Below are 23727 nucleotides of genomic sequence, written 5' to 3' on the forward strand. Positions count from 1 at the left end.
TCTTCAATCTGCAAAACTGGGTTAGGAATCTCACCCCAAAAGCATCTCTTGAGATACTCAGCACTTCCGGCTTCTGGTCAGGCTTGAGAGCAGCAGTATTTTTTGCAGTATGTTGGCAATTATATACCAGACTTGTCCAGAACTAGGAACCACAGAGGTGGAAGGGGAGAAAAGAAAAGAAAAGAAAAGAAAAAGAAAGCTAACTGGATCTTTTCCAAACACAAAACAGATTCAGGTCTGGTTCAATGTGAAATTGGACTAAGATTCAGACAGTTTCTTACTTTAGCTGAACCAGTTCCTTTGCTTGTAGTTTTAACTTTCCTACCATACTAAATCACAGATACATTAATTACATCCTTGGAATATGTCTACAGACATTATCACAGCGGAATATAGCTAGACTTCATCATTGCAAGTATTTACACAACGGCACCTTTCATCCCAGGTCTTCCAAACCTTAAGTCTTACAACTCTATGATACTCATGTTACAGAGGGATAAGCCAAGATTTAGCAATATGTATAAAGTCAGAGAGCAGGAATTGGCAGAGTCAAGAATACAGCCTAGGAGTTTCTTACTCTAGACTCTCAGGTTACATATATTCTTGAAGCTAGGGATGGGATTCCTAGCTAGCAGAGACATACTGCTCATGGTAACTCTCATCAATGTAGCTTGCTAAAAATCATCCTGTAGCTGGGGTATCACAGGCAGAGGCAAGCGGCGGCACTGGTTAGCTGCCCCAAGTACGTACCCTTGGGTCCAGATGGGTTTGCACTTTGGAGAGCGAGCCCATGCCCATGCCAGCTTGATGAAATCTAGTGCAAATATATTGATGTGGGTTGGGACTCACACCCCCAGCTCCAAGTGTAGATGGATCCATAGTCTCTTACTCTAGAATTCCTGGATCTTGTTCTCGTCCCTTAAACGAGGTGGGAAGCATCCGCCACGATTTCCAGAACAACATTCTGGCCAACTCCAAGGGTTAAAAAAAAATCACAAGTCAGCCCCCAAAATATCACGAGATTTGCGTAAATATTAACAACATGTTTAAAAATAGCTATTTTGGATTTATTTTTATTTGTTTTCTGGTGTCATAGCCTTTAGGGTTCATGTTTTCATGCTTTCCCCACAACTAGGATGGGTAGAAAATTTCATTAAAGAAAACTAAGCTGTAAAATAGACTGTAATAAGCGATTCTCACATAATCACATAACTCCAGGAGTTGGGACTACAAGAAAAGCACAAAATATTGGGACATTCATGATATAATTGTGAGAATTGGCAACACTGGATCACACCATGTTTAGGGCAACCCTATTGCTTCAATGATTATTAGTTACGATCTTCATTGAATTGCACCTTGTTGATTTCAGAACAATTCTCCAATGACCTTGACAAATTGGAGAATTGGTCCAAAACCAAAAAGATGTAATTTAATAAAGACCAGAACAAAGTACTGCATTTAAAAAGGAAAAACAGACAAACGCACAACGACAAAATAGGGGAAAACTGGTTAAGCAGTAGTGCTGCAGAAAAGGATCTGGGAATTATAGTGGATCACAAATTGAATATGAGCCAACAGTGTGATGCAGTTGCAAAAAAGGCTAATATTCTGGGGTGTATTGACAGGAGTGTCATATCTAAGACACAAGAGTTAATTGTTCCAATCTATTTAGCACTGGTGAGGCCTCAGCTGAAGTAGTGCGTCATGTTTAGGGCATCATGGTTTAGGAAAGATGTTGATAAATTGGAAACAGACCGGAGGAGAGCAACAAATATGAAAGATTAGAAAACTTGACCTATGAGGAAAGGTTAAAAAAACTGGGCAAGTTTAGTCTTGAGAAAAAAAGACCTGATAACTGTCTTCAAATATGTTACGGGCTCTTATAAAGGGGACAGTGATCAACTGGTCTCCATGTCCAACGAAGGTAGGACAAGAAGTACTAGGCTTAAGGGAGATTTAGGTTAGCTATCAGGAAAGACTTTCCAACTCTAAGGGTAGTTAAGCTCTGTAATGCGCGTCCAAGGGAGGTTATAGAATCCCCATCATTGGAGGTTTTTAAGAACAAATTATACAAATACTTGTGTCAGCTGGTCTAGGTTTACTTGGTTCTGTGTCAGCACAGTGGGCTGGACTAGATGACTTCTCAAGGTCCCTTCTAAGCCTACATTTCTATGATTCTATAGCACTGTATAAAGAACTACTTTGGATAATATAAATACAAATAACATTTGAGAATAGTTTCTCCAAGGGCCTGATCCAACGTCGAAGACCTGTGAGCACAGTCCAGGTTAGATGATATCAGATAGCAGTAACGTATTTAAAATCTTTACTGAACAGAGTATAGTCAGCAAATGGCTCCTTCCTCTAGAGCAGATTTCTGACCCACTAATATAGTGGAGTAAACCAGTTTAATCCAAAGATCTGAAGTGTATTTTTGAGGAGCTGAGAACCAAAGCTGAGTCCAACATTACCACATTTACCAAGAAAGAGAAAAAAGTAATGCCCAGATCTGGTTCAGGCCTTTATATTAATTCAGCGCCAATCAGCAAAACTTACTTGAGGCTTATCAGCTCTGCTCATTATCTTACATGTCAGAAGCACTAAGATGTCATCATAACAAAGGCTTATTCACAAAGGTCTTTGGAATTATCAGTTCACAATAATGTCATGAGGCACATTAGTCATGTTTACAGTCCAGCAGGATTCATATTTCATTTAAAAATATGATTCAATCTTCATATCACAGTAAGAAAGAAAAGGAGAAAATAACATGCCTGTAAAACACTAGACCATTTAAATGAATTTCTAATCGCAAGCACATGCTGGCTGTTTTTGGGTAATACCTCATTTTCCGATCTCGGGTGAAATGCTCTGCTTCTCCAAGACCCAAAATTATGATGGAACATGACTACAGAAACAAACCAATTGCTAAATGACAGTTCCAATCATATTTAGGTGTCAGATTAATGATATGAAGGACAAAATGGCACAAAAAGCAAGGAGATGATGACGTTACAAGGAAAGGAGCAAGGCAGATCCTTTACTCTTTTAGTTTAACGAGTCTCCTGCCCTGCCACAAACAACACTTGTCTGCAGACCTTCAAACTACCTCCATTTGCAGGGAAGTTCAACATAAACCAGCTTCAGGAATCACCCTTGGCTTCTGTCAGGAACCATTACTCTGACCAGGCTGAAAGTGATAAACCTGCTTTACTTTATAGCTCTTCCCCTGGAAGACACTCTAGATAAAAAAGTCAACAGATTTTGATATCCTAATTGCTCATCTAATGTATTTTTAGTAGCAATTCCTGCATTCTCCTTCCATTTCATAAGCACTAACTAAGAGAAGTTGAAGGGAAGAGAAAAGAAACCTAAGAGGAAAGTTATGGAAGCATTTATCTCATGAACCAGCTCTTCCTTCTGTTTGTCAACATGTTCTGGATCAAGCTACAATTCTTTATTTCTCAAGGGCTTTAAAATCTATACATCTTAGCACCTGACTTAACTAATCAGGAACCACTTGCAATGCAAACTTAAGACACTGGTCATGTCTCAGGAGGACACTGTAATGCACATAATGATGTGAAAGCTAAAACTAACCACTGGGAAGCGATGGGCTAACCTGCTCAGCTAAAACCAAGAAGAGGTGGCATATCTGCTAAAGAAAAAGCATGATGCTGCTTGAGGAAATGCATCTGCCCCAAAACATGTTCAGAGTGTGTACGAGTTGTCTTGGTTGCTCTCGGAAAGATATACAAACTAAAAGGAGTGCCTATCCGTCAGTATTTATTAAAATGTGGTTCTGAACACTGACAGAGAATATATGGAGAGGGAAGGGGCATGATTCTCATCTAGAACTACAAGTTATTGGGCTGGATGCAGGAAACGTAACGGGTGAAACTCTCTGGCCTGTGTCCTGCAGGCAGCCAGACAAGATGATCACAATGGTCCCTCCTGGCCTTAAAATCTATTAATCTGATCTTGCAACTGACATGGTCTTTGTTAACACAGTGGTCCCTGTATGTTTACATTATCTACCTGTGCAAACTACATGTCTATGGTAATGTTACATTTATATATTTACTGGCTTTGATGCTGAAGGGTACGCTATATGGGAACTAACTGGCTGAGCTGGATTGACAGCAATATATAAAAAGATATATAGGTATCAGAACAGAGTAAATATTTCTGATGGCACCTGAATGCCTTTCATCACTTATAGAGTAATCTTGAATCAAAATTACAGTGGCATAAATCACACGGCCATTCTGACAGACTTAAGGAAAAGAGCTGCTGGAAGTTTAGGAAGGTCTGGCATGAAATATGTTTGTTCAGTCTTAATTCAATCCTTTTTGCTGACGTACATACACTCCGCACAGTTATACATACTTATGTGCATCTTTTGTTAATATTTTTGTTTTTATTTGAAACCATTGTTTTCTGCAGCTGCGAGATGGGACAATTCTGCTACCTTCTTCCAGTCTATCCACAGCCAGCTGGACTTTTATACCATGCTAACAATCATAGCATTTGAGTGTTTCACCACGGTCCAGAGAAGGGTGAGGAAAATGACAACAGAGAGACGTGACATGAGGAGAGGTTTAGCAGACTAGCGCTCTTTAGAATGGAGACAAACAAGAGATGGACAGGATGGAGGTACATAAAATAAAGAATGGTATTGAGATGGTCATTTGGTTAATTTATCCGTTCTCTCATAATACAAGAACAAAGGGACAGACACTCATTACGTTAGGCCCCTTGACACAACTTTAGCAGTCTAAAGGGATTTTAAAAGTGATTAAGCTAAACCTTCCTTTGATGCATTTAGTAACAGCCACTGTCAGAGAAATGACAATGGCCTAATTCCTGTTCCAAACCCCACAAACTGTATTGTAAACAAAGAGCCAAATTCAACCCCTGCATGTGTCTTCTGCTGAAGTCAATGGGAGTCGCATGTATGTTATCAAAGGCAGAGTTGGACTATAATAATAATGTGAACAAACTGCTGCTGTTTGGATGGCATCTCTATATCTGCTATTTGCTAGCATAACTAATCCAATAATGCTTCATTTTTAACATACAGAATCTACCTATAAAAATCAGTGCAAGCAATGGGGTAATGGCCTTTTCAGAAGGCTACAGAAACCTAAATTACAAAAATATGCCCCCACATTTTTTTTTATGCAATGGCTCCAGGGTTATCACTTGAGCAATGAAGTTGTCTGCTTAGCCTTTGTCCCTGGCTTTGAGTCTCCTTGTGTGTAGATCAACCCGGACCCTCTATCTAAACTTGGAATGAGACACTGGGGGTTCCCAAGGTCCATTCCAGTTATAATGTGTTAACCAGAATGTATTTCATTCCACCCCATCTTGTCACAACCAGTGCGGGGGAACTGACTCAGTCTATGTTCTGGCTATTATGATCTCCACTGCAAGAATTTGGGTGCTTCGTGCAGCGTATTCGGAGAGGGAAGGCGAGAGTAACAAACTGTATTCCCATGTATGATCTTTTCAGTGCTGTGCGGTTGGATTCACTGGCCACTATCATCCCGCTATGTTTGCTGCCTTGCTGACCTCACAGGAAGAGGCAGAATGGAGAGACAACCAAAGCAGGACACTAAAAGGCTTAATGCCCATATTGGTAAGTCTATTAAAAGTCTATAACTTTGCTCAGCCAGCGATGGGCATGAACATTACAACGCCTTGTTCCTGTGACACAGACTGTAGGGGGACACTAAATGACAGCTTAAATCTTTAGTGCATTTCCCTTTACTCTCTCTACAGATGTCCTCCTCACCAGCAGCACCATTGGAAGGTACCCTGAAATATTGTTCAACCACCTCCTGTGTGCCTCCTAGTGGCCAGAGGTCACTCTACTGCGCTCTGCCTCCATTTCCCCTCTTCCGGGCCCTTTAAGAACTCACAGTTCAAAGGTGGCGCAAACAGTCCCCACAGGGGGTCCCATTTATTGAATTCTCTGATAGAGACTGGCTCTCTAGGCCCCAGGCAGTTCAATGTCTCTCTCCTGATTAGCCCAACATAGCACAAAATACATTCACAGAGTCTTCATTTCTGGGGATTTCCGCTCTCCCCTGCTTGCTCTTTCCCAAGCTGCCTGCCTGGAGAGCTTTCTCTCACTCGCTCCTGCTTCTTCAGCTCGTTTCCCTGCCAACTCAGGGCCCTGCAGGGCCCATCTTGCTCCCTACAGTGTCCACAAACCTAGCTGCCATTCCCTGGGCTCCCTGCTCCTCATTCCTGTGACTTGCTGCTTTTTTTATCCTGGGATCATCTTATTCAACTCAGGTGCGGCTCATCCTAGAAGGCTTAGCCCCAGGCGTTCCAGCCCATGGGCAAGCCATCCTATTACATGCCCAGTCTTTGTAATCCAACTCACTGAAGCATCTTCAGCTTCCTTTTGTTTTTAGGAAAGAAACTTTCCCATTGTTGTGTCTCATTAGAACACTGCAATACACATATGGAGGGATTTCACCAGGAAATATTCCTGGACTTCTCCAGAGTCCAAGGACATGGCTGTGACATACCAGGACACAATCTAGTATGAAGGAGACAGACCGGGGGGGGGGGGTGTGGGCAGGGGAAAGAAGGGGGCTGTGTCACCCCTGCCCTGCAACCTTGGGTGCCTTGCTGTAGCAGCTCCCACCTAGGCTGCTCACAAACAGCCTCCAGCATGCAGGGCACCCCCTGAGTGTCTGTGTGTAACTGCACCCACCCAGCCACACCCTGGCTCTCACCAGCCTTGGTTACATTGCAGGGTGACCCCAGCACACCCCCAGTCCTGGATCTTCCCCCAGAAATGTACGTTCTGTATGCCCAGCTCTGTTATTCCTTTAGGGAATAATATGCCATCTTATCTTACATAGTTACACACACACTTCAATTTAACATACTGGATTAGATAAAATAGCAAAACAAGTTTATTATTTATTATTTATTTAGGAAACACTATTTCACTAGGAGGGTGGTGAAACACTGGAATGCGTTTCCTAGGGAGGTGGTGAAATCTCCTTTCTTAGAAGTTTTTAAGGTCAAGCTTGACAAAGCCCTGGCTGGGATGATTTAGTTGGGGATTGGTCGTGCTTTGAGCAGGGGGTTGGACTAGATGACCTCCTGAGGTCCCTTCCAACCCTGATATTCTATGATTCTATGATTAACTATTAAAAAAAAGATTTTAAGTGAGTACAAGTAATGAGGCATAAAAATTATAAATGGTTACAAGAAAAATAAAGATAAAACGTTTACTAGTACTACTTACAAAACCATCTTAATTACACAGCACATTTTCTCACCATATGCTCCAGCAGATTACTGATCAAACTCTCAGGTCAGGAACCCTTGCCTAGAGTCCAACAGCTATTTCCTTCTCAGGTGTGGAGAATGAGGTGGGCAGGGTAAGAGACAGGGGTGCCTTGGGGTGTTTGTCCCTCCTTTCTATAGTTTCAGTACCCCTCCTGAAAAACATTTCCAGCTGACACCAAGCAGACAAACAGTTTATATGGAAGGATATTCTCTGCTGTTTTTTTTCTCCTGTTGAAATTGAATTTCTTTTGTTTTCCCTCCCTGCTTGATGACTCTGTTAACTGCTTAAATGCAAATTAAGACAAGTACACATTGCTTCCTTTGTTTAGGACAGACCTGACTTCTGCCTGGGCAGGTTATGGGGTTTGGAATATGGGCTAATAAAATCCTACAGGGGAATCTTACAACTTCTCATACAATGTTGCCACACATATTTTACCAGGATAATACTGACCAACAAATTATGAGTTTTCAAATGATACCTTACAAGGCATCTCTTGTACAAAGATTATTGCAATAGTGTGTAGGGTGTGAATACAGGGTTGTATTGTGTCACAATTGTCCATGTATTTCGTTAGGATAATACTGAATACATCCCTTACCAGCATGCCTAACATAACCTACTTCTGCTGCTGGTACATGGACTGCTGCCCTGATTCACTTCCTCTGGTCAGGAGAGTGCTGTTCAGCGATGTTACACTGAACTAAGACTAACCATTGCTTCTCCCTAGCCCACAAACGAAGGTCATGCTGCTCAGAGTACCAGCTAAAAAGATGGTGAAACTTCAAGAGTATGTAGGAATGGGTTAACTTGGTTCCCTTCCCCAGTGTCTGAAGAATTACTGCACGGCCACACACTTGCTTGCACCCTTTCCGGATTATTCTTAACACCTGCTGATCGATTTAAATAAGGAGCTTTGGGGGTACAGAAAGCATCTAGACCTGAGACATATATTACAGTATCCTGCAGTTATGGTAAAAACTTTACAATATTTGGACTTAGAGGATAATTATGGAGTAACTAATAAGTATGAAGGAAACAGTGACTGTAGTGGTTAGAGCAGGAGACCGAGATTCAGGATCTGGGTGTTCTATGGCCCCTGGGTCACTGTGTCACCTTTGCCATATCAGTTTAATCCCAGACCTCAGTTCAGTCATCAAAATAACGAGTACAATGCCCAGTACACACACTGTACATCACCGCGGCTGTTGTGAAGTGGGTGGTAAAATACTTGAAGGTCTTTGGAGGCAAGCTGCTATAGAATATAACCATTATTATTATAATAATAACACAGGATTCAGAGAGATACATTCACCGAGAAGCTCCATTCATTTAATTATCTAATAAAATGTTCAGAAGGTGCTGAATTCTGTGCAAACAACGGATTTGTTCTTCATACCCTATATCAGACAATCATTCCAATGCCTGGGGAAGAGGTACAGTGTCATCAGCTGAAAGAACTGGCAATGGGTGCTGAGTCTTCTTTGTATGATAAAGAGAGGTTCTGCATCATGTCAAAGACAGTATATAGCGCACGAGCGAGCAATGTGTGCAGGGTCAGGAGAGGCGGCAATCTCTCTATTTTGTCTAATTTCTTGTTTCCTTCCCAGATCTTTTCCCTTATTACATCCAGAGTAAAAATGAAGCACCCACCTCCAGGATGAATACAATAGTTATTATTTAGCAGCCATTTACATCCACTGTGGATTGTGGTGAAAATGTCAGAAAATTGGGGTAATATGTTTATTCAAGGATAAGTGCAGACTGCTGGTGTACACAGATTGCTCTCAATGATTTCACTTATTTTCCCTTATGCCATCTGTACCCATTCTCCCTAACGTATAGCTGCTTTTGTTAAACAATACAATATAGTAACTAGACATTAACTTTATATCAACCAGCTGTCAGTTCAGCAGAGACCTCAGAACTTTTCTTGGTGACAATCAAGATGCTACTGAAGTACCACATGGTGGTTTTGAATACTGGTGTGGACTAATTACAGGTTGTGAAATTCAGGATTAGGAATCATCTGCTGAACTGACGTTGATGCCACTGAGGCCATACCCAGAGTAAGCTATTATTTATGTGAGAAAGCATGGCAGATTGTCTCCAATTGTTTTCTGTTCTGGGACACACAGAACAAACTGTGTATCAAGATATTTAGGACAAATGTAACAGGTCGGATTCTTATCTCATTAAGAATGGTGTAAATTAGGAGCAACTCTACTGAATGCAATGGAATTACAGTAATATAAGAAGGGAGTGAGCAAGATTAGAAGCAAACCTAGTAAGTAAAGAGTTACATCCAGTTAGAATCCACCCCTTCATTTTGGTTGCATCTTGACTTATGAAGCTGGATATAGGGATAAATGGTGTCTTGGGAGCTGAAGATAAGGGGCTTACAAAAATCTAATTTTATGGTGCATTCTCTTAATATTTTATTTTATTTTAAAAAGCACTGGAAATTAAACACATTATTTAACCTAATTACTGCCCCAAAGGCAGCGGTGAATAATATTAACGGAATCTTTTTTTTTCCATGGCAGGTAGTTACTAGCAAATTAATCAAGTGAATTAATTAGATGCATTAAAGTGTACAGCACCAGATAGAAGTGGATTCTGCAGAAACCAGAAGTTGTGATGAAAATTAGATTTTGTTGGCAGTCACTATGAATGTTTATCCAAACACCTCCAGGAAAAGGGTCATTTTAATTCAGTGATATGCATTGCAAAAATGGGGAGTTAAACTCCCTTCTCTACTCCAACCAGACTTATCCGCATCACATCCTAGTATCTCCTAGCTAACCTTTCACACTATAACAGGTATTGGATATTTTCAGTATCATAGGTGTTTGGAAGCTACGTTCCCTTCCTCCTACCCAGAGTTTTCCTCTTCTTTCCTTCCCTTTCCAACAATTTGCAAGAATCATTCTGGATAACCGCTTTCCTGGAAATCCCCCAAATCCTATTCACACCATAACAGAAGCCAGGAGTTCTTGGCTCCCAAGCCCTGCTCAGTTCACTAGACATTGCTGCCTCTCTTACATACACTTCAAACAAAAGCTACCTTGGTGCAATTTTGCACAAGTTATGTGAACTTTGAAACAAGCACATTTTCCCCTAAAGACATTTAGCAATAAATGTTTTGCCCTGTTCCACTTAGAACCAAATCTGTAAGTCACATAACCAGAGAGTATAAGATTTTCTGGTGCTCCAATCAGCCTTCAGCCATTATACATCTTTCATTTTATACCTACTCCTAAGAGATTATAGTCATTGAACTTGTTTATGTCTCATAGCGACCACCCTTCTAACAGAGCCAAACTTTCCCTGAAAGAACACTGAACATTTTCAAAGAAATAAAAGCTTTGGAAATCACGGATGTGCTAGAAAATGTAAGCGTTCTCATAAGTGCTTGTTAGAGAGCGGAAAATGGAAGAATTGCTGATCCATACAACTTAGTGCTCCCACAGACCAAAGGAGAACAAGTCAGAAGTCACACTGTGCCAACCAATCAAACTTACTGGGAAACGCTACAGTTTCCCAGGTTACGGCATATAGTACTGAGAGCCTGATCTTAGGAAGAGCTGAGTATCCTCCCTTTCCACTGAAGATCCGCTTTTCTTTACATACGTTACTTGAGGGCAGGATCTGTATCTCCTCTTTGTGCCATTCAGCCCCAACCTCACTCTGTGTGCCCTATAGTTAGGCTTGGAAGGATTAGATTTTCATCAGTAAATGTCGGTACACATCAATTTCACCATCCACACACAGACTGACAACAAAATATTTTCATCAAAATTTAGAGAAAGGCAAAGTAAGAAAAATGCTGTTTGCAGATTGATTTATGGATATTTACTTTGTATATTTTGACATATGATGCTTACAATTTGTCTTTTAATGGTCATAAAGCTTTAACTTTTTGAATCACAGCATCATTAATTAATCATGGTCCGACACGCCCCCCCACTCAATCTCACACAACTGTGAAAATTTAAATACATAAAAATCTTTAAAAAATTACTTAAAAATAAACATTGATATTATCCACTGAAATGATAGAAAATCAAAATCCAATTCTGCCAAACCTCATTAGAGTTAATAACACTGAAGTTACTGGTGACACTCATTACTGCCTGTGTGGTCTGCGAAGAAGGGATGGGATCGCACATACTGGCATTTCCAGTTTGGTTCTATTTTCCCTGAAAAAAAAGTTTGTTGTCACCAGGGTTCAGTGTAATGTGGCAAACTTCGTACCAGGGAGCAACCTCCAGGTGCAAAAATATGCACAAGACTGAGAATAATAATAGATAGAAAGCCAGAGAGGCAGCGGAGATCAGCTGCGACACGAATAAGCAATGTATGTATTCATTATTGTTTGCCTATCTTTCCTCTCAGTAACTTCAGCCTACTTACTGGCATAGAATCATAGAATCATAGAATATCAGGGTTGGAAGGGACCCCTGAAGGTCATCTAGTCCAACCCCCTGCTCGAAGCAGGACCAATTCCCAGTTAAATCATCCCAGCCAGGGCTTTGTCAAGCCTGACCTTAAAAACCTCTAAAGAAGGAGATTCTACCACCTCCCTAGGTAACGTATTCCAGTGTTTCACCACCCTCTTAGTGAAAAAGTTTTTCCTAATATCCAATCTAAACCTCCCCCACTGCAACTTGAGACCATTACTCCTCGTTCTGTCATCTGCTACCACTGAGAACAGTCTAGAGCCATCCTCTTTGGAACCCCCTTTCAGGTAGTTGAAAGCAGCTATCAAATCCCCCCTCATTCTTCTCTTCTGCAGGCTAAACAATCCCAGCTCCCTCAGCCTCTCCTCATAAGTCATGTGTTCTAGACCCCTAATCATTTTTGTTGCCCTTCGCTGGACTCTCTCCAATTTATCCACATCCTTCTTGTAGTGTGGGGCCCAAAACTGGACACAGTACTCCAGATGAGGCCTCACCAATGTCGAATGGAGGGGAACGATCACGTCCCTCGATCTGCTCGCTATGCCCCTACTTATACATCCCAAAATGCCATTGGCCTTCTTGGCAACAAGGGAACACTGCTGACTCATATCCAGCTTCTCGTACACTGTCACCCCTAGGTCCCTTTCCGCAGAACTGCTGCCGAGCCATTCGGTCCCTAGTCTGTAGCGGTGCATTGGATTCTTCCATCCTAAGTGCAGGACCCTGCACTTATCCTTATTGAACCTCATCAGATTTCTTTTGGCCCAATCCTCCAATTTGTCTAGGTCCTTCTGTATCCTATCCCTCCCCTCCAGCGTATCTACCACTCCTCCCAGTTTAGTATCATCCGCAAATTTGCTGAGAGTGCAATCCACACCATCCTCCAGATCATTTATGAAGATATTGAACAAAACCGGCCCCAGGACCGACCCTTGGGGCACTCCACTTGATACCGGCTGCCAACTAGACATGGAGCCATTGATCACTACCCGTTGAGCCCGACAATCTAGCCAGCTTTCTACCCACCTTATAGTGCATTCATCCAGCCCATACTTCCTTAACTTGCTGACAAGAATACTGTGGGAGACCGTGTCAAAAGCTTTGCTAAAGTCAAGAAACAATACATCCACTGCTTTCCCTTCATCCACAGAACCAGTAATCTCATCATAAAAGGCGATTAGATTAGTCAGGCATGACCTTCCATGGGTGAATCCATGCTGGCTGTTCCTGATCACTTTCCTCTCACGCAAGTGCTTCAGGATTGATTCTTTGAGGACCTGCTCCATGATTTTTCCAGGGACTGAGGTGAGGCTGACTGGCCTGTAGTTCCCAGGATCCTCCTTCTTCCCTTTTTTAAAGATTGGCACTACATTAGCCTTTTTCCAGTCATCCGGGACTTCCCCGGTTCGCCACGAGTTTTCAAAGATAATGGCCAATGGCTCTGCAATCACAGCCGCCAATTCCTTCAGCACTCTCGGATGCAACTCGTCCGGCCCCATGGACTTGTGCACGTCCAGCTTTTCTAAATAGTCCCTAACCACCTCTATCTCCACAGAGGGCTGGCCATCTCTTCCCCATTTTGTGATGCCCAGCGCAGCAGTCTGGGAGCTGACCTTGTTAGTGAAGACAGAGGCAAAAAAAGCATTGAGTACATTAGCTTTTTCCACATCCTCTGTCACTAGGTTGCCTCCCTCATTCAGTAAGGGGCCCACACTTTCCTTGGCTTTCTTCTTGTTGCCAACTTACCTGAAGAAACCCTTCTTGTTACTCTTGACATCTCTTGCTAGCTGCAGCTCCAGGTGCGATTTGGCCCTCCTGATATCAGTCCTACATGCCCGAGCAATATTTTTATACTCTTCCCTGGTCATATGTCCATCCTTACACTTCTTGTAAGCTTCTTTTTTATGTTTAAGATCCGCTAGGATTTCACAATTAAGCCAAGCTGGTCGCCTGCCATATTTACTATTCTTTCGACTCACCGGGATGGTTTGTCCCTGTAACCTCAACAGGGATTCCTTGAAATACAGCCAGCTCTCCTGGACTCCTTTCCCCTTCATATTAGTCCCCCAGGGGATCCTGGCCATTCGTTCCCTGAGGGAGTCGAAGTCTGCTTTCCTGAAGTCCAGGGTCCGTATCCTGCTGCTTACCTTTCTTCCCTGTGTCAGGATCCTGAACTCAACCAACTCATGGTCACTGCCTCCCAGATTCCCATCCACTTTTGCTTCCCCTACTAATTCTACCCGGTTTGTGAGCAGCAGGTCAAGAAAAGCGCCCCCCCTAGTTGGCTCCTCTAGCACTTGCGCCAGGAAATTGTCCCCTACGCTTTCCAAAAACTTCCTGGATTGTCTATGCACCGCAGTATTGCTCTCCCAGCAGATATCAGGAAAATTAAAGTCACCCATGAGAATCAGGGCATGCGATCTAGTAGCTTCTGTGAGCTGCCGGAAGAAAGCCTCATCTACCTCATCCCCCTGGTCTGGTGGTCTATAGCAGACTCCCACCACTACATCACTCTTGTTGCTCACACTTCTAAACTTAATCCAGAGACACTCAGGTTTTTCTACAGTTTCGTACCGGAGCTCTGAGCAGTCATACTGCTCCCTTACATACAGTGCTACTCCCCCACCTTTTCTGCCCTGCCTGTCCTTCCTGAACAGTTTATAACCATCCATGACAGTACTCCAGTCATGTGAGTTATCCCACCAAGTCTCTGTTATTCCAATCACGTCATAGTTCCTTGACATCACCAGGACCTCCAGTTCTCCCTGCTTGTTTCCAAGGCTTTGTGCATTTGTATATAAAATGCATGGAAAATCCCAGATGAAAAATTCAACTGCTTTCTGCTGGTTCTGATAGGTAACCAACAGACCAGTTAAATAATTTTAATTGAGTCTTCTGGGGCTTCTGCCGGGGACAAGGCGCCATGTTTGGTTACCATTCCCACAAGCTCCTTCTAGTGATTCTAGGTATTTTGGCCATAGTGCTAGACAGAGCATCAATGTTTTTCAGAATTGCAATGTCACAACAGATTGACCCAGCCTAATCCTTATTGCAGATTTCTTCAACCACATTCAAACACTGTCTGCTCAAGAAATGTCCAAGACTAGAAGAGAGAAGTCTTGCAGAACAGACCTGAGGTGTGCTAACAGAACTGCACATGGAAAGCTGAAGTATGTGCATTCAAGCTCCCTCTAGACAGTGCTTTGAGGCACCCACTTTAAAGAGTCACCCCAATGTTTCTTTGGAAAGGTAACTGTCCAACTGAGGTTGATTGGTTGGTAGTGCTGTTATTTTCTGTTTTGTTCATTTTTTATTCATGTTAACAACGCAACACACAGTGAACAATACACATACAGATGTGCAACACTTTCATTATGGACTCCCCAAAACACACAAAAGTCAGACCCATAAATCTTGTGAGGAAATTGGGCCAAGTTCTAAGAAAACTTGAACCAGTGTGCCATTCTTCATTAAACACCACAAAACTCACTGCCTTGGATGGCTTTGATTAAAGTAAAAATTGGAAAACGGTTTCACGGTATGCATCTGATGAAGTGAGCTGTAGCTCACGAAAGCTCATGCTCAAATAAATTGGTTAGTCTCTAAGGTGCCACAAGTACTCCTTTTCTTTTTGCGAATACAGACTAACACGGCTGTTACTCTGAAACTTAATCACAGTGACATGTTCTAACCTGGTTTTTAAAAAAACATATCATTTCGTACCCATATTTGAATCCAGAAATAGGACCGGGGAGAGTGACATGTTGATTAAGTCATCAGACAAAATGCTGATGTCTCTTTGGAATCGGCAGCAGCTGTTCCTAAGAGCAAATTGTGTCCCCTGTGGTGGAGCTGGCAGGCAGAAAGTTAACATTTAGCTCCTGTAGGAGCTGAACCCGTCAGTAACAGGCAGGGCTGAGTCAGCAGATATGCATTCTATCCAGAGAATATGGATGAAAGGAACTTCTGCCTTTACATTAATTATTTAATATAATTTACACAACCCTTCTGTTCGCAATCTGGATCTGCACAGAAAAACTTAACTGCCCCAGATCTCAGCAAATTTTAATAGTTACAGAGCACGAAGGAAGAACTTCTCAACAACAGCAATTGTTTAAAGCTGTTAGCACTTTCAGGCATGAATAGCTTTGTATAAAATCCTGCTTTACCTCTGACTCAGGCTCTCCATTCACAACGTCTGGCTATCATAGAATCATAGAATATCAGGGTTGGAAGGGACCTCAGGAGGTCACCTAGTCCAACCCCCTGCTCAAAGCAGGACCGATCCCCAACGAAATCATCCCAGCCAGAGCTTTGTTAAGCCTGACCTTAAAAACCTTAAAGGAAGGAGATTCCACCACCTCCTTAGATAACACATTCCAGTGCTTCACCACCCTCCTAGTGAAAAAGTTTTTCCTAATATCCAATCTAAACCTCCCCCACTGCAACTTGAGACCATTACTCCTCGTTCTGTCATCTGCTACCACTAAGAACAGTCTAGCTCCATCCTCTTTGGAACCCCCTTTCAGGAAGTTGAAAGCAGCTATCAAATCCCCCCTCATTCTTCTCTTCCACGGACTAAACAACCCCAGTTTCCTCAGCCTCTCCTCATAAGTCATGTGTTCCAGCCCCCTAATCATTTTTGTTGCCCTCTGCTGGACGTTTTCCAATTTTTCCACAGCCTTCTTGTAGTGTGGGGCCCAAAACTGGACACAGTTCTCCACAGAGGGCTGGTCACATCCTCCCCATGCTGTGCTGCCCATAAGTATCCCGGGGCACATATCTGAACCAGAGCCAGAAGTAGAGTGGGCACATGGATGACCGTATTGGTCTCACCCAATCGCACAAACATCTCGCAGGGGGAGCAAGACAGCTTCTCCAAATTTCTGGTTGTGGTATCAGAGTGCCAGAAGCAATGATATGCTTCTGAAGGCACTGCCTCTGGGAACAGTGTCACAGTTGTTATGTGTGCATAAGCAGCCATTCAGAATAGCCACAAGTACAGTTCATCAGGTTTCCAGCCAACACACAACCACCCCCTGGCTGAGGACAGCTGCTTGTCTCCTTATAGCAGCACAAAACCACACCAGTTACTGGGATCACTGGAGGGAATAAAATTGCTCCCCAGTAAGATGCTTTATGGTAAATAGAAAAGGAGGACTTGGGGCACCTTAGAGACTAACCAATTTATTTGAGCCTAAGCTTTTGTGAGCTACAGCATCCGATGAAGTGAGCTGTAGCTCACAAAAGCTTATGCTCAAATAAATTGGTTAGTCTCTAAGGTGCCACAAGTCCTCCTTTTCTTTTTGTGGATACAGACTAACACGGCTGCTACTCTGAAACCTGTCTTTATGGTAAATGTGACTCCTGAATACGTTTTCATAGCTAGGTTACAACTTTGGCCACAGTCAAAATGATGGATTTCTAATGTAAATACTTAACCCTGGGTGTCCCTTTCCAAGCCACGGAAACCTATTAAAATCTGCCAGTAACAAAGGGTTACATCATTGTCAAGACTTGAAAGCTCCTGGATTCTTATGTTGCAATTCCACACACATCTGCCGCTTCTGAATCTCTCGAATGTCTGTCTGGAAGAAGGTTGATAAAACTGCACAGCTCTCAGTTATGTTAACATGAGCTACACCTACAGAGTGCTGGGGGAAGAGAGAGCCACCTTTACCACAGCCAGGTCAATGCATGACTGCCTCTTTCTCTGTAGATCACCATCAAGAACAGTTTGGAAAATGCCAGCAGAAAATTCTCGACAAAAGGCCCAAGGTCCAACTTTATATTTGCTTCTCTACCACAAAGGAGCCAGTCAGGGTTTTCCAGTGGAAAGCAGACACACATTGTGATACTTTGGGAATACACGGTCCCAGAACAAAATCCTCCGCTCGTTTCCCCCCTCCATTACCCAGCGTGACAGCACAACCATTATTACCAGCCGCACACATGAAGCCCTTGCAGTGGAACGTAGCTAGTTTTCTTGGTCCTGCAAAACCCAGGAACATCACCACATATTCTACTGGCACCTTATCTATTCACTTCCTATTTACATATATACACAGATCGCTCTTTTACAGAGCATTTCTGTAACAGCCAAGGCCTGGAGAAAGAGATGGTTACTGCGATGTGAGAGCTGAGGACTGTATGAAAACCCATAGTGTGAGGGAGGCCAGAAGGAAGTCTGGAAGTGCCACAAAGTTTTTGGTAAGCAGCCAAACTTCCTGGATCACCCGGTGCCAGGAATACACCTAAGGCCTTGGTCCCACTAGACGTCCTGGCAGGCCAGCCCCAGCACTCCCTGGTCTCTGCCTGCGTAGAACAGCTATAAGGCCTGGAATCTGTGTTTCTTTTTCTGTGTGTCCCATCCCTAACCTGAACTCAGGTCTCTGGAGTTTAAGGGCTACTGCATTAAACACTGAAGAGCCTCCAGAAGAGGCATGTTAAAGGAAGACAAACAGTCCCTGCCATGATTTACCTACATGAAGCCTCTGCAAGTTTTTGTAAAGCAAGTAAAAGTGTATAGAGCAAACCTTCCCTCCCCTTCCAGACTGTGAGAGCTCAGCGGCAAACATGGCTGAACGCTTGTAGCGTTAATGCCAGCCTCACCCCCTGCCGCTCAGTCACTGGTCTGACTTTCCAGTTTCACATCCAGTATCGCCAGGAGATGGGGGCGAGAGAGGCAGGTAACTGTGCCTAAACTCAGAGTCAATGGCTCCTCGAGCCCTGTCACATCGACTGCTAGTTTTATTTTTCACCCTTTCTATTTACATAGTTGACCACCCTTGCCATGTAAAAGCAAGGCAGCAAGGTATGAGACTTTACATTATTGACTGGCCCAGGACTGACTACTGGCTCTCCTGGGCTGCAGACAGGTGTAATTTGGGGTGTGTGGAGGGGCTAAGGGTTGACACATTTGGGACAAAGGAGGAAATACGTCTTTGGCAGCCTGATTTAAAGAAAAATGCCCAAAGAAAGGTGGCTGTGAGAAAGGGCTCGGGTCTCTCCTGGGGAGAAGAAGCAGTGGAGGTCTGAGGCTCGCCATGGCAGAACTTTGCCTCAGCACCCACGCTCAGGGCCTCTGGGCTTACTCGGAACTGTGCCAGATGTCCCTCCATTTCCCCCAGACATTGTTACTGGATATTTTCCTCCGGCCATCCCTCCTCTCAGCAAACACCAAACTACTCCGGAGCTGCACTCAAGCTTCCAACCAACAACTGCCAAGTGGGATCAAAATTAGCCTATGAAGTCGGACAGCACCAGGCTATTCCCAGCTACTCCTACAGGATCTCCATCTCTGGCTGCTGAACGGGGCGGGCGAGAGAAAGAAATCAACCAACACAATAAAAATCATGGTACTAACATGTGATCTGCAAACCATGACTTTGTTCACTTTGGTTCTACGCTCTATCTCTTCGTCTATCCTTAGCCTTAGACTGCAAGCTCTCTGGGGCAGAGGCTGTCTCCCAGTGTTTGTTTGTACGGCGCCTAGCACATTGGGGTCCCCTTCTCAGAGGGGGTCTCTACCCACTACCAGTACAAACAATAAAGAACTGATCTGTGCTACAGGAAGGCTGGAAGCACTTCAGGTCCATTTACAAGTCACATCCCCCTATCCCAGAGTACTTTAACCTCAGCAATAGAATGAAAAGCAAAGGGCAGGGGCATGAGGCTACCAATTCTGGCAAGATCAACTTCTTCATATAAACTAGGATGAAACTTGTCTAGTCGGGAGAAAAAGAAACCCTGGAGCTGTCAGGCCAGTGTGCACACGCTATTAAAATGTGTCTTCACAAACTTTTAACAGTACTTTTCTTCCATCAAAATAATGAAAAGACGAATGGAAAGAAACATCTGACAGTAGTTTATGTTTAGAAAAAAAAGCTCTGGCTGGTGCTGAGTTATGGAGGGTAGGTGGTAAGCCATGGCTAACAGCTGCCCACTCCGTCAACATACCAGGGACCTCCGGAACTGAAAGCACAGGTCTCAACAGCTTCAGCTAAAGAACCAGGCTCTGGAGCTGGGACTGTTCCGGCCTCACGTCCTCTATGGATCAGGCACAGAGGGAGGAAGAACAACCCACAGTGAGCATTGGGTTCCACACACAGAGAAATATTAATTCATTGATCTCCTACATGGCTTCAGCCAGAGTGTGCCTTCCTGCCCCGGGGTAGGTGGGTTCCTCCTAGGGCTCCGTCACGGGGAACAGAATATCCTTCTCCTGCCCCGAGTGGGAGGCCCAGAGCCTCTGCATTGGCCCTGTGCTCCTGCTGACCCCACTCCCTGCCCAGGGACTGCCCCTGGCCACAGCTACCCGGGGGGGATCCCCCTTAAAGGGAGTTTCTCGCCTCCCCCATCTCCAGGCTGGAGAGACAACCTTTCCCTGGTAAACTCTGCAGGCCACAAGGGGATGATGTGACTTCTCCTGGCTCCACCCACTCCTTCCCCCCACATCCGGTCCCTGCCCTCACCCCGCGCAGACACCAAGAACATCAGCAAGACACCACACGGTCTGCTGCTGTGTGGGAGGAGAGAGACCTGCACACACCTCTAGGGGGCACAATCCTGACCCTCCACACCCCCATTTTTTTCTGCTGCATTGCCCTCCTGGGAGAGGATCAGACGGCGAGGGGGAAAGCACCTCTCCCGGCTGCTGGGTGCTGCCGTCACCAGCAGTCCTGATCGTCAGCTTAAAAGCCATTTTCAATGCAGTGTTTCAGGAGAGGGTGCACAGATGAGGTTCATTCATCTGGAGGAAGAAGAAAGGACCCCAGGAATGGGAGGCTGTCGTTGGTGCTACGGTGATAAAGCATCTTGAATTACTAGGCTGAAAACTTTTCCTGAATGTATCAGTCCGTTCAGAGACAGGTCTCATGCACTGACTGCAAAGTGAATTTCTTTCAACATCTGTATGTGCCTTCCTTCTCCCAGTGAGCAGCCTTGGCAGCTGTGCTCACCCAGCTCACTCCCTGGACTCGAACTAGCTTTTCAGTCCAGCTGAAACGGAGGTATAGCAAACCAGCGTAGCTGCGCACAAGTGCAAAGCTGCACTGTAGTGGAGCGAAAACACGCTAGGTGGGCAAAGCACAAGCCAACGTGCAGACACGGGAGACACTAGGGTTAATTAAAAGTTGCAAGGAGTCAAAAGCAATAAATGCTAACGAAGTCTTTAATCAAGTAAACATTTCTAAACAACCCGACTGGAATACACTGGTCTCCTTAGATATGAGCTCTTAGAGGTTTTTAAGGTCAGGCTTGACAAAGCCCTGGCTGGGATGCTTTAGTTGGGGATTGGTCCTGCTTTGAGCAGGGGGTTGGACTAGATGACCTCCTGAGGTCCCTTCCAACCCTGATCTTCTATGATTCTATGATTCCTTCTTGTGTTAATCCCATCTCATGAGGTCCTCTCCCTCCAAAGTGCTCTGTCCAATGCCAGATCCTCTATCACACCCATGCTAACATATCTTCCTTTACGACATCCCACCACTTCTTGGACTGGCCTCTTTCAGTCTTGCTCTGTTGGACTCCGTTATCCATTTGAGGACTCAGGAGCCAGTGTATGGTTTGTGAGCGAGTTTAGACACAAGCAAAGAAACAATAATATCCAAACCAGCATTTTCCCAAGCAAGCCACCACCACCACCACCTTGCAACCATCCTACTTCGGGAAGACACTGCTGTCACACGAAGGAAAGGCATTTTTTGCCCCTTGGCAGTGACACACGGGATTTACTTACCACCAGCGAAGCTTTTCTCACAGGAGCGTGAGTTTGTTCTTTGTTGAGAGGGCATTATTCTCATCTGGAGTGGTCTATGTAGCTCGCGTTTGATTACGTGGCACTAGTTCAACTGGGGACTTGAGGAGGAGGGACGTATACTTGGATATGAAATTAATGCTTTTCTATCACAGCTTACCCTGGATAATGCTTTCCATTACTCTTTGCTAAGCTTCATCCTGACTCAGGCACATGCTGTGAACTAGAAGGTTTGCCACTGTAGCAGCTGTAACGATGAGGAACCTGTGCTGGAGTACAGCACATGACGTGCACAAAGGTTACTCTAAGTACTGACTCGCTGTTTTGCTAACGCACCTTCAACAGCATCTCTTCGGTGGCACTCTTGGTCTGTGTGTGGCCGGCAGCGGGCTTCCATACGACATGATGAATTAAAATACCACCAGGGTGACCTTTAAAAAAAAGAGAGAGAAATTGAAAACAGCGTTCATCTACCCCAATATAGACTCCAGACTCGTCAATTAATCTGAGAGGATGTGGCGGTGGAGAGACTTTCCAGAGGAGACGGGGTGAATCCAGATCCTGACTGTCTTTGGGAAACGCAGAAAAACCTGCCACTTTGAAACGGCCTTTCCACCCTCGCAGGAATTATATGCACAATACTAACACCCCTTCCTGCCCCTAACCCTGACACCCTCTCCTGCCACTCAACCACTTCTAAACAACCACTCCCCCAAAATCCTGTTGCAAGCAGAGGCCTGATCCCACAAATGGAGACGTGCCAGAGATTCCATGAAGTCCAGTACGAACACTACTATTGACTTGACATGGAAGACATAAGAAGCTATGGGCAGAAATCTGAACCCTAAGACAGACAAACATGTGCCTAAGGATAGAAAACAGATTGTGTCAGTCAAATGGGACATTTCAGGGTTAAAATAAGTAACAAGTATTGTTCCTTAAAGATCTGCATTGCCAGAAGACTCTCCCTTGTATCTTATAGAAGATGATCTTTCAGGAGTACAATTTCCAAAAGTATTAAACCTGCTGGGGAGAGAGAGCTAGGGGGAACTGAGAAGAATTCACGACTGAGACAGATTCGATATATGGACCAACCAAATAGAGCCTGCAGGTAAGCAAGAAGTGAAATGTAATGATGATAAGAAAAAAATAAACAAATGCACCCAGTATTCCAACATGAAACATAATGCACAAAACAGATAAGCGAAGCGATCTAAAGCCAGCCACACAATGTAGTAGGAGTATAAAGCAAAGGCAGAAAAGGCATTGGCGTATACACAGACCTAGTGCTATGGAGCAAAAACCAATGAAAGTTAATTTGGCAATTTATAAGATACTCCTAAAAAAATCTGGAAAATGCTTGGGTTTCATTTCATGAACATTTTGTAGCAAAACTAAAAAACATGACATAGCACAAAATACATTTGCAAGCGGGTCAGAACCCAGTTCTGCTGCATTCAAGGGCTCAGATTATTTTGATACTGTTAGCATTTTGCAAAACTAAATCCATAGTTACTTGAAAAAAAATCCAAAGCCAGGAAATTTGTTTCATTCGTACGGAGATGTGCAGAGCCTAGTCCCCTTATTCTTGGCTGTCTGACAATGCAGTCAGAAGAGGAAGCCTCTCCCATTGGGTAGGAGAATAGAAGTTTGCAATTTGCTTCTCTGGGACCAGCACAGAGCCCTGAATGTCAATCTCCCTTCTTGATCTTTCATAGATTCACAGAGTTTGCTCCTTCCCTGTGGCGAAGGAACCAGTCACAGCTTCCTGGCTCAGCCACCCAGCCCCGATGGAAGTTAAAAGCTGCAGAGGGGCACTGTTAGTTTGCTCCTCGGGTCTCTCAGAGCCCTTATGTCAATGTCTCTTTGGGCCCCAAGCCTTCCCCTCTCCTCCTAAGGCCCTTTCCCTCCGTGCCCCGGATACAGCCCCCGCCTTTCCCTTAGGTCAGCCATGGGATTTCCATCCCAGGGGGAATCTCCAGCAGCATGACACAAAGTGGTCAGACCCGGACACTCCAGTCCATAGATTTTAAGGCCAGAAGGGACCATTGTTCTCAGTGCACAGGGGGGATTAACCCATTCACGGAAACAGAGGGCGACATCTCTTGCTGCTGACAGAGTCAAGTGAGAGAAATAAATAATTAAACGCCAGGGGAAGGGGGAGGTGCTTTGGGGTAGTACAGATT

At 44.1% G+C, this 23727-nt stretch overlaps 1 protein-coding gene across 3 annotated transcripts in view; it reads right to left on the reverse strand.

Moving 5' to 3' along the window:
• The window catches only part of HTR2C (5-hydroxytryptamine receptor 2C), a 189010-nt gene that overhangs the window by 137749 nt on the left and 27534 nt on the right, over positions 1-23727 (reverse strand). For 2 of the 3 annotated variants that reach the window (XM_077827100.1, XM_077827097.1), the window contains exon 2: positions 21702-21972. The gene's annotated coding sequence lies outside the window, so the exon portion shown is untranslated. The remainder of the gene's footprint in view (positions 1-21701; positions 21973-23727) is intronic. The other variant, XM_077827098.1, reaches the window with a different exon arrangement.

The sequence above is a fragment of the Eretmochelys imbricata genome, chromosome 9 (assembly GCF_965152235.1).
Source record: "Eretmochelys imbricata isolate rEreImb1 chromosome 9, rEreImb1.hap1, whole genome shotgun sequence".
Lineage (NCBI taxonomy): Eukaryota > Metazoa > Chordata > Testudines > Cheloniidae > Eretmochelys > Eretmochelys imbricata.